Source organism: Emydura macquarii, unplaced genomic scaffold (assembly GCF_026122565.2).
Source record: "Emydura macquarii macquarii isolate MOO-44397 ecotype Brisbane River unplaced genomic scaffold, CSIRO-AGI_Emac_v2 contig_1390, whole genome shotgun sequence".
NCBI lineage: Eukaryota > Metazoa > Chordata > Testudines > Chelidae > Emydura > Emydura macquarii.
In genome coordinates, this window is record NW_027131527.1 from 12,677,264 (window position 1) to 12,696,604 (window position 19,341).

General features: G+C 42.4%; 1 long non-coding RNA gene across 2 annotated transcripts; it reads left to right on the forward strand.

Moving 5' to 3' along the window:
• Positions 1-700: 700 nt before the first annotated feature.
• LOC137156220 (uncharacterized) lies at positions 701-18,931 on the forward strand. Of its 2 annotated transcripts, none has more exons than XR_010920701.1 (3): positions 701-812; positions 8,557-8,623; positions 18,296-18,931. It is a non-coding gene; the product is annotated as an uncharacterized lncRNA (long non-coding RNA). The 2 variants fall into 2 exon arrangements; XR_010920702.1 differs by lacking the exon at positions 18,296-18,931 and adding an exon at positions 10,522-11,199.
• The last annotated feature ends 410 nt before the right edge of the window (positions 18,932-19,341 follow it).

A 19,341-nucleotide genomic window follows, 5' to 3' on the forward strand; every position in this document is an offset into this window, starting at 1 on the left:
CTGAAAATATCATTTTGCGAGGTTGCAGGCCACAATGCCATATTTCATTCTTTATTCAAAACATGAGCTCAATTGTCCTGAGAGAATTCATTTTGGAAGGCCCTTTCCCACATCACCATATATGGTTGTTTTGCCTCATTTGCCAGTGGTAGTCTACTTGCCAATCTAGTATAAAAATATAAACTTGAACTTTTACAGCAACTCATTGTGAGCTTCAAATAAATCTATTGTGTCACCACTGTAAGAATGGAAATCTCATGCATGGGCCTCATCCTGAGGTCCAGCAAGTTCTGAGCATAGCACAGCAGGTGGAGATGGTGGTGGGGAACTGGACACAAATGGCTGGATGCCATCTCTGTGCTCACTTGATCCGTGGAGTTTGTGGGGACCAATTTGACTCCCTCACCCTGCAATTTAACACTGTCTCAGGGCTGCTCTAAATCCTGCCAGCTAAAATAGATACCACATTCAAGGGGAATTGCCAGAGCACAGTAGCACTCCTGCCTTGCCCCCCCTAACTCTTGGCTATGGCCCTTACACTGGGACATGGCTGAATGGGGGTGTATAACAGGGTGGCATGGCCCATGGGCTGGAGACCCTGGGGCTAAGCCAGTCCTGAACGCAGGATAAGCCACACCTGGCCTGAATCAGGTGCTCCCAGGGCAAAAGGCAGCAGGACTCAAGAGCTACTCATAGGAGAAGGAAGCAAGGCCAGAAGGCTGAGCTCTCTAGTTAGAAAGGGCTGGTGAATGACTTCAGTAGAACAGACTGACAGAGACAAGCTCTGGATGTGGATGAAGAACCGCAGCCAGGTATGAACTGTTCTGTTTGCTGAGTTATGATGTTGGACTTATGTTGTGGATTCATTGAGGTTTGTTTGGATTGTTTTGTGCTTAAGGACTCCGAGGTCTGTGTGAACTTTACTTGATATTAAACCAGCCCCAGAAAGAGGTGCTATGAACCACAACAAGGATTGTTTGAGGGGCGCAAGGGCCCTGCAAGAGGGGGCTAACAGGAGTCAGGGGCCTATAAGTGACCACACTGCTAGAGGGTAACATAACATTGGCTATGTTGGCTTTTATACCACTGTGGGGGAATTCTCAGTTGCCTGGTTAAGGAAGCTTTATGGCCACATTGCACTGGCATAATAGCTCACAGGGCTGCATTGGAGATGAGATGTGGCCCCTTATGTTTGAATCACTTCATCCAAAGCAGTATAAAAAGGCTGAATCGTAAAGAACAAAAACAGATGTCTGAAGAAAGTGGGATGGGAGCAAGATTAGAATTGCTCTGTGTGCAGCGACAGACCGTGCCTAATGGGACAGATAGGACTAAAATCAAGCAAGCATAGCTCCTCTCACACTAACAGATTCCAAAAGCTACCGTTTGACTTTACGATCGATGGCATGAAATGCACATGGAGAACTTTCCCTGACAATCCTAAACTAATTTAGTGCTCCCAAAAGTGCCTCACAGATGGCCACAGAGAACAGAGTTTTCTACTAGTCCACAGATCAGGCACAATGTTTGCAGCAGCAGTGCAGGCTTCCTTACACAGGGCTGTCAATGTGCCTTAACCCTGTGCTGGAGGGCCACCTGTTGGGCAAGAGAAGAGTTCAGTTTCCCTGGCCAATTAGTGCATAGCCTCTGCAGAGAGCCGCTTACTGCCAGTTCAAGTGATGTTTCTAAATCAATTCACTCTCCCGCAGAGACCAACCATGGAAAACATCAGCTCCAAAGGGGAAACATTTCAGACAATAGGACCAACTGGAATAGGGGAGAATAATGGAAATAGTCACAGTGGCTATAATGTTGCCAAACTGGCCGCTATCAGATTAAATGACTAAAACTTGCTTGCCTTTATTTACATCAGGGGCAATTCACCCTATGTCTCACATAACCCCCTTTTTAAGGACATATGATTTTGGGGACTCAGATGGTGCTTGGGCCTGGTGCAGGACTCTGCATAGGGGTGAATTTCACCTGCGGAGTAATAATTGCACTTAGGTCAGTGGGACCATTTGCTTGAGTACAGTGAGCAGCAGAATTTGTCCCAGAAGCAACGTATGTAGCAAGACACTCAAAACATATTTATTTGAAATGTATCCTGCACCCTTTGAAATATATCTCTCCTGTCTGACCATTACGTTCATTTTGGCTACCCAGAAATTAGACAGCAATGTAACATTTTAAATATGAGCCACACATATAAAATATACAGATCTTTCTTTGCCCTGTGGGCATCTGACTACAAGAGTGGGAGATGATGTGAGAGCTAAATACAAGTCAGATAATCAAAGCAGAGAGGGCAAAGCAACTGGTGGCTTTAGCCCACAAGGGTGTGTGGATGCAGGTCTCATTTTATCTGGACTCTCAAAGTGTGGGGAATGAGGTAGCTAAAGACTCTTGTTTGCATCCATCCATCCAGGTTTTTACCTGAATGCCCATCCACAGTATCTGAGTGCCTCCCAGAAGTATAAAACAAAGGCATGGCATTTTGGGACACAATGGTGTTTTGATCCATCTCTGACTCTAAGGCTTTGGTGACAAGGTAAATAATCATGTGATAGATGGCTCTTCACTGTATACTTAGCGGTGACTGCTCCCGACTCGTTCCACTGTCCTTCCACACATCAACACTCTTATTCCTTTCTCTAGGCTTGTGACTCCACTACTGGAGACCCAGTCCTTTAGGATCCATTTACTCTGGCTAGCCTCACTGCTTCCAGGGCCAGGCTGTCATCTGACATTGGGGAGAGTTGTGGAGGCTTCTATGCTCTGCAAAAAGCTGCCATTTGTTGTTGAATACAAGGAAACAATGCCTTGTGATTCTTTACAGACAAGCAAACAGACAAGCTGCTGTCTTGGTCGGGGTGGGAAAAATAAATACTGTGCCTCAACTAAAATCTATCAAAGCACAATAGCTGAGAAATTCCCATAGCCAGCCTGGCTAGGTGATTGTCTAGGCCAGTGGTTCCCAACCTTTTTGGCTCAAGGGCCACACATATAATTTTTACCACCTTGAATGGCCACCAGCCTCTGCCAGCAGCCCCTCACTCCCCCTGCAATCAGAGATAAGGAGTTCAGCCAAGAGGATCTTCCATCCTTCTGGCTGCAGCAGGGAAAACATTCGCTCCACCTGGGTCCCTAGGCAATGGCTTCCTTCTGCAACCAGGGGGACGGGAGATCAATGGTCACCTCCCTCTGGCTCCAGCAGGGACCCCAGAGCCTAGGAACCCAGGAAGAGCACTTTGCTGTGCTCCTGCTACAGCCAGGGGGAGGGGAGCGCTGATCTCCCGGCCCCTTGGCTGCAACAAGGAGCCTGCACCAGCAACACATTCCACCTGGGTACTTAGGCAGCGGCTCCCTTCTGCTGACAGCGGGAGGGGAGCCATGGGCCACTAGACTGACTCCTCCTGGGTGAAACTGGGACTGCTGTTGCTCCTACATCTCAGAAGACTGACTTCTGATGTGACCGGTATGGAAAGACTGGAGAGTGAGTGTTCCAGCATCATTCTCCACAGTGACTCCTGCTGTGAGAGGATGGGCAGTAGTGACCTCTACCCTTCACCGCACCACAGAGCACAGCCCATTTCCTTCAGTGACTGCTGCTGGGGGTGGTTGGCTGTACTCTTCCTACAGCTACAGCCAGCACTGGTACACCATTCTTGACTAGAACAACATTTAATAATAGCTTGCATTAACATTAGTGCTTTTCCTCTGAGAACCTCCAAGTGCTTTACAGACAATGAACGAAGCCTCACAACATCCCTGTGAGACAGAGAAGTTGTATTATCCTTATGCAACAGCTGAGGCTCTGGGATGTGGTGACTTGTCTAAGCTCACAGTTCAGTACTACATTATTGGCATGGCAAGCTATGCAAATGTCAAAAGTCAGGGGAAACTCCCAGGTGTATGTCAAAGATAGATACAATCTGCCAGGGTAGGCTTTATGCGGTGCTTGGGGACTTATCCCCTATGTCCATTTATTAGTGTTGTCCAGGCCTCACCTGGAGGCAGGTTCTACGTATTGGGGTGGTATCTCTCATAGCCAATTGGTAAAGCTAAAATAGTGGCAGCAGCCATGTCACCCAGTGCCGTGCTTTGACCACTAAACTACTGCTTCCCAAACCTCATCGGAAATCTTTCTGCTAGCAGGGGGAATTGCAGTTCCAGGCTGAGCATACAATCAGTCCCAGTGGCTGAGACAGGCACCAGGAAACTGTACAATTCTTGATTTATGGTGTAAATAAAGTGATGCAGCCCAGGAGGTTTCAATGTCCATCTTCTGGTATTGGGCAGTTCTTGTTTTGAATGCAAGGTTCTTCTCCATTTCAATCACCCTACATCAGTTCAAAGGCTAACTGAAGAAATTACCTGAGTGCTTTTGTCCATAATGGATTGGTCACCTAGAACTTGCTTATTGGACTTAGATTCATACTTGATTGGGGTTTTTATTATTATTATTTATTTTTAAAGTGCCTCTCCAGGGCTCTTGTAGCCTTTGCCAAAAGTTAACAGTATAATCCGAACAAGAGTAAAGACGAACACCTTCCACGCACCACTCCTGAAGAAAAGGCACAAGAGACCCTGAGCCCCATCCCCCCTCACAAAGAACACTCCTCATCCATCCCCAGCAGTCTTCGTAGATAAAGGCGCTGCAGTGCATGCCAAGGGGCAATACATTTTGGCTATTTTTGACCTGCGGGGAAAGGAGGAGATTCTATTCCCTGCACAAAGAATGCCCTGCTGACGGATGCCTCTCTGTTAATCAAAGGGTCTCCAGCCTGATTAGCTCTCATGAAGCGGGGCCGACAGCAGAGCCAGTCTCCGGGCAACCTAATAAGACCAGCTGGCCTGTAATCGGCTGCCTACTTGGCTGGAAGAGTCCGCAGACAGGCTCTTAAGCCTAGCAGCAGTTCAGTGGCTGCTCAAAACATTTGCCTCTGGTTGCGATAGCTCCTCTCTGGTGTTCCCAGCTCTGCTCCTGTCTTGCTTCACTCCAGGTAGCCTGGCTCTGGCAGGCAGCCAGACTCTGCTTCTGACTTTGGGCTACTGACTTCTGAACTTGATTCCTGGCTACCGACCTTTGCTACGACCACTCAGAATGATTGCCCACTTCCTAGTCACTGACATTACCTTTGTGGATTATAACTGCAGCAGTAAATGGATGCACTGTGTTCAGTCCAGCTGGGGCTCCTACATTTCAGGTTGGGTGGAAACAGCACAGCCACATCACCTCCCCCCTCCCCCACAAGCTCTCTGAGGGTCATGTTGCACTAAATATCCTGTCAGTGTCAACTATGCTAATACAGACCCAATGGAATTATCCAGTCAGGTTTTATATGCAAGGTCCAGGGCCTAGCTCTTAATTAAACCTTGGGCAACTGGAACATTATTAACCAATGATCTTGCATTTAATAGCATGATCCCAAAACAGGGATCTTCTTTGATAACACCCAAACTACAGGCCAAAACCAGAGGTGGTGAGATATATAGCTCAGTTCTGATTTGTGACAAACTCCTGACTTCCACCTACCTGTCTCCCATGCCTGCTACAAGAGGGACCGAGGAATGCAAGCCCTCACAACCCTTCCCCCACTGGCCCTCCAGATCCACCATTTTGGGATACAGTGCCCCAAAGCTAGCATGAGGATCCCTACGGCAAGATGCAAAAGTCTTCCATACAAAATGCCTCACCCCGAATCAGGAAGGAGAGCAGTCCTGGCTTGTAGGGTGCAGCTGGCCATTCTTGAATTGCAGTACTGTGACCACTGGACCTGGCTGCCTTGCTACTGCTACTAGTATTATGGCTTGAGATGAAATCTGCAATGACTGAGAACTGGGGATAGTACAGAGAGGATTCAGGCTGCATTTTTTACTGTAGAGGTTAGAACACTGTATTGAAATAATTAGCCAGGTGTCGTCAGGAATCTCTTGAGGCAGCTCTTTCTTCCAAGTGAACTTCCCCTCCGCTGTGTCGGTATAATACTTCATCCAGCCTCATGAGTCTGCTATAGTCCAGTGAAGTCTGATACAGCAAAATTCAATTTCCTACAGCCTGACCTAGTCCACTAAAACTTGTTACAGCCAGTATTCAATCTGATATGAAGTGGGTCTGTCTATTCAGCCAAGGGCTGGGAGTGGGGCTCACACCACCAGCGCACCCCCCTGGCTGATTTAAGGACTAGTACTGATGGTCTCCAAAAGGAATTCTCCCTGACAGGCAGTAGAATCTTGTTTTGACCTCTTCTCTCCTCCTAGATCCCCCTCAAAATTCACATTTTTCTTGATTCTGAATGTTTCTGTGCTCTGACTCCCTCTCCCTTGATACCACAGAGGTTCCAAGTGTAAAGTTAAGGCACACAGAATTTGCATCTGCTTTTTCAATCTTGCTCCTCCTTTTTTTTTTTTTTTTTTTTTAAATCTCTGAAACAAAAAACTCTTGGATTCTGGCCATTACAACCCTATAACTTGTCCACTTGACCATGTGATCACCCGCCCCCTCTTGCTTCATCTTTTCCCACATAAAGTTCATGAGTCAGTTCCTTATTTTCAATGCTTTTGCTGACACTGCCCATGCCTGCACCTTACTGAGATTTAATCCTACTGCAGTGTTACCTATGATAAGTGCTATATGAATGTCTATCGATTAATAGAGCGAGGTAGGTATAATTGTGCCTTCAACTCATCCTACAATACCTCCCTCTCTCTACACTGTGCCCAAGCATTTTTCCCAAGTCCCTCCTTAGTCTCCTCTTTCTTCCTCCAGACCACGTGTACCCTATTGCACTCCAGCTATGATCACATAGCGCTCTAGGATCTAACTTGTGTACTGCATGAATTATGTTGTGTTGCACTGTCTCTGTGCAGGCCAGGCCCCCAGTATCTAAGCCCTTTGGGGCAAGGCCATAGTCCTAGCACATTTTAGTTATGCTAAAGCATTGTGTACCCTTATTCAACACAACAAAAATACAGTCATAAAAAAGCCATCTCTGGGTACAAAGTGCTGGACAGGAACATTCAGTTTGGCAACACTTCCCTGTTTCACTTCCTATCCTTAACTGCAGCAGCTGGGGCCAGAGAAGCCGAAGATAGCAGATGGACTAATCTCTAGCTGGCTTTTTAACTTCCCATGTCTGTGTTGTGAGTGGCTGCTGTAGCTGCTCAGAGTTGCTTCACTCCAGGCAGCACCTTCACAAGGAGAAATTAGAAGCCTGATGTTCTTTCTGTGAAAACTCAGATTTTTGTTACAGTCTAAGTCCAGAGGGTAGAGCTGCACCTATTGGTTTAGGGCCTGATCTAAAGGCAACAGGAGCCTTTCAGCCTACAGTATTTAATGGTATACTTATCTCAGTAGGGAACAACAGTACATTAAAGCTTGCATTTTAAAGCAAACAGGAATACAACATGCTACATAGGTGCAAAGCAGTTGAATTAATGTTGTGGGAGCCATCTTAACTTTTGGAATGACCTGACCTTTAGATACTTGATATTTCAACTTAATGTTGCATTAATGCAAACGTTTCACATTTAGTTTTTGTTTGCTTAAAGAAACAAGTGGGAGAGTGGTAGGAAAAGCAAAAGGGGTGGGAGGTGGGCGAGATATCTGGAGCTTGTAAAGTTTCTAAGATGAATAATGGGTCCAAATCAAAGAATTTACAAGTTGCTCCACATTCCACAGTGTGGCTTTTAAGTTCCTTTCTCCTGAGCCTGTGCTGAAGGATTCACTGACTTTCCTTCTTTTGGGTTACAAGCCCTTTATAAAAAGGAATCACAGTTTAAATGCACCTACCTTTGGGATGGAAAGCAGTAGCTAATTATAATTTGGTACAGAAGTTGAGGCCTGGAAAAGAAGGAAAACTGTGTAGATATGTGGAAATATAGAAGGAATTCAGGGAAGAATGTAAATTATCCAGCTTGGCCAGAACACCTATTGTGAAGGGCATTGAAGCTGCCTATATTATTTTATGAATACCATATGTTCTTCTCTTTGTGTTTGGCTGCTGTATGATTACAAAGTGGTTAATTCCAACAGCCCATACAGGAAAGCAGACAAACACCTCTGATTGCCTGCCTCCCACATTTAACAATACTTAAAAGATAATCTAGAGAACAACTGCTGTGAAGTCTCTGCTCCCATCCCCCGTGGGGTGCATAAACTGGTTTGAACAAGCTCAAGAGATACAGGGAGACAAAGAACTTTGGGGGTGGCTAAAGGGACATACAACCCCCAGCCAGAGAGTGGAACATGGGGACTGTGAGGAAGCTGAATAAACCCCTACCCTCAGTTCCGAAAAGCGGGTGGATCTGAATAAGATAGACCTGCCTACGCTTTAGATCAAACAAATGTGTTTTGACTGTTTATGTTGAAACACCCCCCCCCCCTTTTTTCTTGTTGTGCTTTATTCCTACTTGTAAGACTAAATATTTTGCTTTGACAAGGCTGTTTTATGTCACTGTATTCACCTCTGGTCATAGCTCCCAAAGACCTGAATGGCAGCCCAATCTAGTTGGGCCTGATGAGTAATCACACTTAATATGGTTTGTACACAGGGTATGCCAGGACCCAGTCTGAAGAATAGGAGAATCCACCCTGGGATTACACTTCTGAGAGGCAAAGGTAACAGGCCAACCACCTGGAGGGATTGCACTCATACAAATGGGGAGGAGGTCAAAGGTGCAGATAGCCCTGAAGTGTGGCACATATGTTAATACCCACACTATTGTGAAAAGCTCAATGGGATGCTTGATGACCTTGAGTTGTCAGGGCCTTGGTTTTATGTCTCAAACAAAAGACAGTACTCTCACCAGGATACTTTTTCCAGGACAGCTTCCCTCTCTTCAGAATAGGAAACAGATAAATAATGGCTGCTGTCAACAGTGCAATAGGGCTGGGCTATCCTATATCCAGTCTCTGGTTATTACTTTTCTTGCGAGCATTACTCATTGTCATTCATATCTGCAATCGCAACAAATCCCATAATCTTCAGCTCATCAGTGAGATTTTCACTTCATACTTTTCAGCAAGTTTTGTTTTGTTAAGTGTACATTTTAGGGTGGGGTAGATTCAACAGGCAATATCAACACTGACAATGTCTTTAACGGAACCTTGCAAATTGTCCTCTCTTAGCTGTACACCCACACACAAATGTGCATGCTCTTGAAATAATTAATCAGTAGAGTTTCTGTTCCGTTTTCATTTCTGTTTCTGTAAGGCTGCTGAGGTGAAAATAAAGAAGTCACTGCACCACTTTTTTTTTTTTTTCCCCAAACCATAACTGAGAAGAGACATCCAGAAATTATGTAAGAACTCAAGGATAAATGCAGTGCCTCATGCACAGCTTGCTTTTTCTCTGTGACCTTTCCCTGCTGTAGTCTTTTAACACAGAAAATATGAGAAACTGACTTATTTTAACCTTTGCAAATCCAATCTGGATGAAATGTCACTTGATGCCCCATGTGCCCGCAGTTTGTCAAATACACAAATATCTTTGATTCTGAAGATCTCAATGGAAGTGTATAAGACCAGAGACTTGATCCAACTCTCATTAACATCAGTGGAAATCTTCCTATTTGCTTTGATGGGGTTGGGCTGGCCATCAGGAACACAGTTCAGCAATAGATAGTACAAGGATATCCTTTGTTGCTGTTCTGTGATGCTCCATTCTTCATAAGGAGTTCAGGAGAAGGGTGCCTAAAACATGGCCTGCACTTCAGATACAACTCATATAGTCCTAACTTGGCACATGGCTACCATCTTCAAGTCAGAGTCATGACCTATGGGTGCAGCTATCTCTAGCACACTATGTCTAAAGCCCTGCAGACAGGACAACAAGCTGGATCTAAATTTTGCAGCAAGGTTCTTGGGTTTGCAGCACTCCAGTGCTGGTCTGGAAGGTAGACAATGGCTTTAGATAACCCAATCACCTGTACTTAACAGACAAAGCTATTAAAACATTACCTCAGGCATTGCAGGGCTAATATCCCTGGGTCACTGTCAGACTAGATGAAAGAAGACCTCTTCATATTCTGCAAGCTGAATACCAACAATGATTAAATTGTAAATCAATATACTAGGGACCCTGCTTGCAGAGTGTATATGGTTTCCCTGCTGTTGCACATTCAGTTGCTGTATGCTTGGACACTGTCATATGAAATGCAAACAGAAGGGTATTGAATTATAAGTGGCTTCCTTATTTGTGGTGCAACTGACCTCACTTCCTTCCTGATTTTAACTTTGTTTTTGCACTGCAGAACTGAAATTTGAAAATCACCCTGATGGGGTGTTTCTATATTGCAGATTTAGGGAAGAAAAAACCCCCATAATGTTGTCATGCTACTTATTTTTTAAATGAGTTTCTTTGAAGGTGAAACACATCACTGCACAAAGCAGATAAGTTTATCTGAGCTCTGCCTCTCTGCCCCAATTCCAGAAGAATTTTGGGGTTGAATTCTCTGGCCTGAAAGGCCAGATTAAATTGTGATGATCTTGGCTTCAGCCAAATCTTTATTTTTTAGACTTTCCTACAGAAATGCTGAGCTTGACTCCTCAGTCCCTTACGGCATCAACTCCATCAGTGTGTATTCTATCATGTGAAATTTGGTGAAGCCCTGTGACATACTGAAATAACTGTCAGCGAGAAAATATGTTAAAGGTTGTGAGTATCTAAACATGTCAGTTCCTCCACTTTATCTATGTGGCTTTGAATCATTCTGATTCACGTCAGAGTTTTGGCCATTAGAAATCCATTTGTTCTCACAGGCTGCAATGGACTGTTATCTGGATTAAAGTCTTTGATTTACAGTGTTTGAGTATGGTTTGATGGTGTGGCATTGCTTTTTTGAGTAATCCCTGTTTACATCTTCAATTTAATCCTGACCTAATTAAGTGATTGCAGATTTCACAACAGTCTAGGAATCAAAAAGGAATTTGTTTAACAACCCACTCCTTCATTGGGACCTCATTCTTAAGACCTCAGACTACATGATCAGTTTGTCTTCTCCCTGCAAACCAGCTAACATTCTTTATACTTATTTGGATTTTTTTGCTTGTGTGTGTTAGGGATACAAGGAGTGAAAAATAAAACTCAAACGATTCCCTAGCTCAGGTCACCTGATTTGAATCATCCTCTTCATAGCAGAATTTATCTTGCCCTGAGAGCTTTCTGCTGGGGTGGCAAATCACATGGATGAAGGGAGAGTAGTTTAGCTTTTCTACTTCTGTCTTTTACACTGCCTTGGTAAAGATGCACACTATTGATCATAGGTTTTTCTAGCAGTGTTGCCAACTCTTGATTTTTATTGCAAATCTTTCAATATTTGTTTTGTTATTTGTCTTGGTTTTTTTGTTTTGTTTTGTTTTTTTTTTTAAAGCCTCAGCTCCTGGAGTTAGGTGGTGAAAGTGTTAGGTAAACATAACTTTTCATTATTTTAAAAGTGAGTTTCTTAGCCTAGATTGTCAAGCTTTGAGACACTTGCAAAAACATAACCCCCAAAGACTCACAAACCAGAAGGAAAATAAAAACCTACAAGATATTTTAATTAGAGTGGGGGGATGTGTCTGACTCACAATTTTTGCCAAACCCAACTGGTAAGTTGTCAAAATCTGTAATGAGGCCAGTCCCGGGGCAGAGCTGTAAAAATAGGCAGCAGAAGCAATTTTTAAAAAGGTTTGTATATATAATGCACTTCACCATGGAGGAAGAGGAACAAACGGGTGGAGAACATTAGGCTGGTTACAGTGTGACCAAGCCGTGAATTAACCACACAAAAAAATTCAAGATTCAGTCTCTCATCCATTACGTAGGGAGGCCTGTGGAGATAAAGCAACTTGTTTTTAAAAGAGTTTTCCTTGAAGGTGAAACACATTGCTGGACAAATCCCCTGAAGGTTGGGAGTGCCTCAAATAAATTGCTCTGCTGAGATCCAGGAGCATTCTTAATTAGCTCTGAAGAGAGAGTTAGGCAGCCCTATTTGCCCAAAGAATGACAACAGGGCCTTCAGGAAGATTGAGGTTCTCCTGCATACAGAAATCTCCACTAGTTTTCCACCAGAACAAATGCATGCCATAGAAAAGGCTTTTAATTCCTTTCTTCTGCTGCTTCTTGTCTTTCAGATATGACTTTTTGTTTGTTTGTTTTTAAGAGGAGAAAAATGTAGTGAAAGAAGCACACATTATCCCTCCCTCCTTTTCCCCCACTGGATCAGATCATGCAGGCTTTACTTTCTTGAAATTCCCATGGCAAAGACTGCAGAACTGACTTTTTAATTTTATTTGTAAAACTTTTTTAAATACAAAAGACATGTTCTGTTAGCCACAATATTCTCTGGGGTGCATGTTAATACTCCATTAATACCCTTCTGGGGCAGTTACAAGCTCATTCAGTTTTGGCCCTGTGCCCCACAACACATCTGCAGTATACATTAAGGGCCCCTTAATATACTCCATGTCCTGAGGTATTGATTAAGTAATACTTCTTCGTAACTGTCATTATCTTGCTATTGAACCCTCAGCAAATAATGATGAAAGGCCATGCCAAGCAGAAATGTAGCTAGCAGACAGCTGCTTTTGAAAGCGAAGGAGCCCATCTGCACTGCAAAAAAAGCCATTTGTAAAAAGGCTTTTTTAAAAACAGATTTTATATACATTTTTCAGCTGGCGTGGCTATGGTGCTTCTGCATAACTTGGTTAAAAATGGTACTGAGATGGCTTCAACCAAGGGCTGATCTAAACTGAAAACTTACATCAGCATCACTATGTCTCTTAAAGATGTGGAAAAATCCACACCCTGAGAGGTGTAGTTAAGCTGACCTGACCTCCCAGTGCAAGTTACACCTTGGGTACAGTAGTAATACAGGTGCGATAAGAGGCCTGTACTGAAAATCACCTGTTTGTTTGTAGGGTTGCTGGAGCCTGAAAAGCAGTGCTATTCTGTTGTATATTGAGCATTCCAGAAATTCAGGACAAGCTTCAAACTAATGACTGCTTTAAAGGTGGCTTGCAATGGGAAAAGTAGGCTGTGGGAGTGCTGACTCCTTTGGTTAAAAAGAATTTTCTTCCAACTACATGAATAAAACTAAGCTTAAAAAGTCTTAATAAAAATCCCTTCCCTCAGTTGCTCAGGCTTCACTTCCTTGGACTGTGATGTCATAACACCACCAGCTGTCCAGTCTTCCTTCTTTCAGGGTAAACAAGACAAACTTGTAATGAAAAAATGCAATTGTCTCGACAGATCACAAGCAGGCAACGACAGGCACAAATGTTTTTTCCATGGCTCAGAGCCGATCCTTAAAGGTGCTCTGCAAATCATGGAGGCTTGTTCTCTCAGACTTTTTTTCCTTGCAGACACAATCGGTTGCTAAACTGTTGGAATGAAAAAGGGGAAAACCTTACACTACATGCTCCTGAATCTATCAAGGGTGTGTTAAAGAAAAACAGTTGTGTTGGTTCCAGGCTATCTTCGGCCTGAACAGCAAATGCTTTGAGGTGGAATAGGATTCACCCGGTCCTTTGCTGACACTATTGTTACTCTATAGGACTTAGCAGCACCAGACAGACATTCAACTGGGTTAACTTGTCAAAACATCTGTGGCTGCTGACCTATCCAAACTTTTTTCCCAGTCATCAGCACTCCTGTAGCAAACTGGATATAAGAGATTTGGAAGGCTAATTGTACAATGCAATTAATACACCCTGCATTTGAAAGTATGGGGAGTCTGAGCTGATTACATGTAAAACTCAACTATTCTGGCATTAGTTGTCAAAAAAAAAATCAGTCACTGGAGATGAAAATACTGTTGTTGATATTGTTTAGTGTTTGGAAGTTTGGTACTAGAACGGTTCTGCATTAATGGTGACCTATAAACAGTTGTTAAATCTTTATTTCTTGTTTGTGCATTATGTTAATTGGGGAGCAGTGGGGTCCTCTGGATTGGACACTTGGCCTGGAATCAAGATCTGTTATGTTACAAGCTCTATCATTGACCACACATGACTTTGAGTAAGCGACATCACCTTGCCTCTGTTTTCCCATCTGTAAAAAAGGGCAATGGTACTTCCCTTAGAAAAAACCCTCAAATGCTTTAGAGGCAGCCGTTTCTATTTTTGTGGTTCTTTCTCACTCTCTCCTGATGGCTTAGAGCAGTCAGCACAGAACACTTAGTTGTTAGAGAAGCCAATCCCTTGCATAAAGCACCTTCTCTTATTAAAGTGCTTTCAGCATTGAGCTTAATCAGGCAGGCTGCAAAACCTGACACTGCAAGGGCCCTTGGATGGGTTCCAGGGTTTCCAAATTGCTGTGTCATGCATGCTGCATATGCAAATATGCGAGATCACAGGAGCTTGAGGAGGCAGCAAAGGCAATTTGTGTGCCCTAGGCAGCCAGCACATGAAGGCTCAGCAAAGAGCAAATTAATGTCTTTACTTTCTCATGCCAGCTGGGATCTTTTGCATTGGACCTGTCAATCTAGGTAGGAAATTACATTAGAGGCCATACAGCTGAATTCATTGGATGAAAATGAGGCATGTTCTGACCTGGGAACTCCCTTGACACTCATCCACCAGCCTGCAGTTGGAAAAGGAACTTTGGATCAAAGCAAGGGCTCTTCCCTGTTTTTCTGCAAGTCTTCTGAGCCTGTAGGGTACTGCACTTGCATCCAGTGGCATAGCTACGGGTGGGCGTGAAAGCAGGCCCACCCAATCGGATTTTAAGCAATTCATTCTGCATTTTTATCAGCTTCTGTTTCACTTGTGACACAAGGCTTGGCCCACCTGTGTCAACCACAGGCCCTGCCAGAAAAATCAGGTCTGGCTACGCCTCTGCTTGCATCTCCTCTCTAAAGACATTTTGCTGCTCATCTGGAAGAGGGAATGTCCCCTGAAGAGCATCCCACCATCTGCAAGTCTGGCCTCAAGTCAGAGATCAAAGCATATCCTTACATCTGAGGGATATGAAAGACAGGCCAGGAGAGAGAAATGTTGGTGTGGGCCTAGAGGGTAACTGATGCTTCACCAAGGGTTGCTGAACAGGTCCCTCTGTGGGCAGAGAAGATCGTTTTATGGCTAGTTTGATAAATTGGTATGGGCTCAGCTACCATACTGCAGTGATGGGTGCAGTGTAATTATCTAAATGCCCGTTCCAAAACCCGTATGTGTTGAGTCTAACCATATAGTCATTTTCATGAAGCATCATCTGATCACTTAATTTAAAAAAAAAAAAAAAAGGAGTGGGGTGGGGAAAGGGAACAGCAAACTAGAAGGCTGGTGCTAAAGCACAGCTTTGTTCCAAGTTGGAGTGTGTGGGTGTTTTTTTTTCCTGTAAGGCTGGCTAGATACATATTTGCGATTTTAGGTAACAGATGAGGTGATTTATATCATGGAACCTCATGTTTGTAAATGCTCCTCTAAGTGGTTATAAAGGGACATGGCTAGGCTTTTGAAGCCAGGTCTGCTTTTATCATCAATTTATTTTAAAATAAATAAAACAAAGCACCAAAAAGTCCAGGTTAGCTGCAAGATAAAGAAGGACAATAGAATGGAGTATCTCCAAATGAATAGTTTTGGGTCTGTTTGTTTGGTTGTTTGAAGGAATGCAGGAGGGGCAGAAATATACTCACTGTCATTAGTCATCTCAGTCTAATTGTTGACCCTAGATCATGGGATTGTGGAACAGCACTGAATAGCTCTGGCCTGTTATAGAATGGGGAACAAGATATTCTTAGATACTAAAAGCAGCATGTATAGTAAAGACCATATATACTTACCATACCATTGGCTTTGTACCATATCTCAAGTTGCACCCTGGAATATCCTGCTACTTCCTATGTTCCAAGAACTATCTTCCTTCAAATTCTTTCTGAAAACCTCCTTTTTCTGCACTAGGTGGGGAAAACAGCTTTTTAAAAGCTGCAAGTTGAAGGTACTTTAACCACAACATCTATATAACACATTGTGTCCCTAGTCTCTTACAAGCATTGGCTGCATTAGAGCATAATAATTCCTTGGTGGAGATCTTTTATTTAGTTTGGCTGAACCTGTGCAGTCTGCAATGGGGGCCTTTTTTGCTCCTATTTATAGACAACAATTTACAAGCATGTGATTGCACCTGTTCAGGGAGATCTAAATCAGTGCAGTACCTCAGGTTTGGAAAGCACCTAAAACTCCTGCTCCCAGCAACAGCTGAATACAATGGAAGATAATATACCACTTCATTCTTGGACTAAGAATTGTCAGTGGAACTGTATGTGGACAGGTCAAAATGTTTGTCAAAATCAGTTGCTTTGTAGAGTTGCTATATCTTGCAAAGACAAGCAAGGCAGCCAACCATTTCTACAACTCATATCCCTGCAAAGATTTCCTTGCTCAGAATAGACACTAGCTGAAGAGACCATTTACAATGCAAACATATGTAGAGTTGACCTTGTGAGTCTGCATCAGAGTGGATTGATTTAAATCCAGGTGATTTTTAAATCATCAGGTGGAAAGCCTCAATTTAAATAATTCGTTTTTTTTTAAATTTACTTTTCCTTTTTCACTTACTCTATTGTCTAAAGAAAGGTGGATTCTCATTGGTTGATACTACCATTAAAACGTGTTTAACAACTAAATAAGTACCTTTTTTGGGGGGGGGCTACATAGGAGCTTATACTATAACTATATACATTTATTTAGGCAATTATAGCTTATTTTAAGATTCTTGATTGTACACTTTTAAAATGTTAGAAAATGGTGAATGATATTGCTTAACTAGATAACATTTTGCTCATGATTGTCAAGCTGCATTAGGATAGTAAATGGAATTTAATTACACAACAGCATACAATATGTATTTTTTTTAAACAAAACAACCTTAAATGTTTTGGACACAACTTATCTTATCAAAACATGTTTCACATTTACAATTAAATGTCTTCTTTATCCCACTGGTCCTTTAACTGTAGCTGATAACTTAAACTGATTTCAGGCCATTCTGGGAAAATGTTCAAATATGCCTAATTGAAAATGACTGGAGCTTAATTTCTTCCTCACGTAAGTCTCTTGAAAATGATACCTCCTAAATTATTTAGGCTGATTTTATTGTGCCATATTTATAAACCTTAACCTCAAAAGTTAGAATTAGGGGAAAACATCTTTCTTTATATAGAAAAGCAGAGTTTAATTCCAAAGTTTTGATAAAGACTTATAGATTCAGCATATTTTTTTATTTAAATGTTATGAGTATAAGTAGTTTAGGCTTTAAGATATTTTTAAATTAATTTTAACAAGGTTACTAAAAAAAACTTACTCAAAATAAGAATTAAATAAAAAAACAGATTTTCATGTTTTGATCTGTATCCAGACAAAATGAAACTTAAAAAGAAAAGTAAACTTCCCCTTTGTCCCAAGGTTAATTCCTGAAGTGTACTTTAATCTCACAATATCAATAACATTGTTAACCATTTTTCTGCTGATCCGTGAATCAAAAACTTCTGGCTAATGATCTAATGCAATGCTGACAGATGTTCTAATATTCTATTTATATGAAGCAAAAGTTCTTGAAAATAAGGGTACACTCTTTGAATATGCATACCAAGTGCTTGACTACCAAATATTCTTTTGAATATTCAACAACTGAGGTGCTTAACAGAGATAAGATTATTTACCATGTCATTATCATCTAACAAGCAGTGTACTCCTATGATGTGGGCTATGGGGTGTCCATAAATGTGGTTCAGAAGCAGTTCATCTGAACAAACAGACAAATATGGTGGAATGATTGTTGTCTCCCAATGATATGGAGTGAGGGGAGAGAGAGAAGGAACAGTTTAGGAGTGTGAAGGATTTTTAGTTTGAGGACATTAGGTGTGTGTTTTAATTTAATATCTTATTTGTTTTGGTGAAGTTTGGTATGATTAAACAAAACACCCACAGCTTCCCCTGACATTTTGGAGAAAAACAGCAAAAATTCAGCTGATCTGAGCAAGAAAACCACTGCAGACTTTTCTAACACTTCAAATGTGTATTGTTGTTGTATAGCATGTGAGCGCAAAAGCTAAAAAGGCTCTAGCCAAAAAAAAAAAAAAAAAATTCCTTCAAACACGTCCATTTAACCTGTGAATCAAAATAAGACTAAGCTAGTCATTATATTAATCTACAAACCTCTCCATGCAAAAGGCTTCCAAGAGGACTTAATATGGTGTCCATGATGATAAAATTCATATGGCTGATAGAGTGGATGCTAAAGTCTCCCAAGTCAATCAAAACCTTTGCTTCAACAACCATCACATTTCTTAGCTAATCTTTCCTCCTTTTTAGGTTTTTCCCTATAAGACTCTAGAAGACCCTCACCCCCAGCAGGTCCTTGGATTGGATATGGCTACACCGAACCCAAAAATTATTCCTTTTCCTACTTAGACCAAGAAGAAGTTATCACCATGATTCAACCACCCCCAAATTGGTGGATTCAACCAAATTCCCAAATCTTGTGGGAGCAAACTCTATCAAACCAAGTAACCTCTGAGTTAAAGAACTAGTTAAACAGAACAACCACTCCTTGACTGCTTCTACAATCAGTACAACAGCACTTAGGACCTCACACTATGATCCCACTGCCCTTACAGATGGGCTGAGCTACAATAGATGTCCAGTATCTATGTGAAGCCCATGCATAAGCTGATAGCTGAGTTGTCAGTAATGTGCATATAACACACAGCTGTACTTATGATGTGAAAGAGGTGTAAATAACACCATCTCCTAATTCTAATGCACAGAAAAGATGATCATCATCTAGGTGAGGAGCATATGGGGGAAATTGAATCCAGACAAGAGAGAAACAATAGTGGTGGAAAAAGGAAAGCAGTTTGAGACACTTCTCTCCTCTATCACATCCTCTTCAGTTGAAGGCATCTGCCTTTTGATGTAATCATTTCACAGCCTCAGGCTCCTCTGGGTTCCTCAGTGAATTTAGAGGCCTAAACACACACATTTCCAATGAACCAGAATACTTTGCTCCCTTATCCCAGACACAGCACTAGCAACAGTGAGTCACAATTTTGACCTCCGGGCTCAATTACTGCAACTCCCATATCTGGGAATGAAGCCAGACAGCCTAAAGAAGCATCAGCTGGTACAGCAGTTGCTTGCTTGCTTGCTCAGCAACCTGAGCTGCTGTAAACATATTGCAAAAACAACAAGAGTCCTGTAGCACCTTAAAGACTAACAAATTTCTGTGGATATAAGCTTTCGTGGGCTACAACCACTTCATCAGATGCAGGATTCTTGTTGTTTTTGCTGTATACAGACTAACACAGCTACCCCTCTGGAACTTGTAAACATATTGATCTTCTGCTCTACTCTGCGTA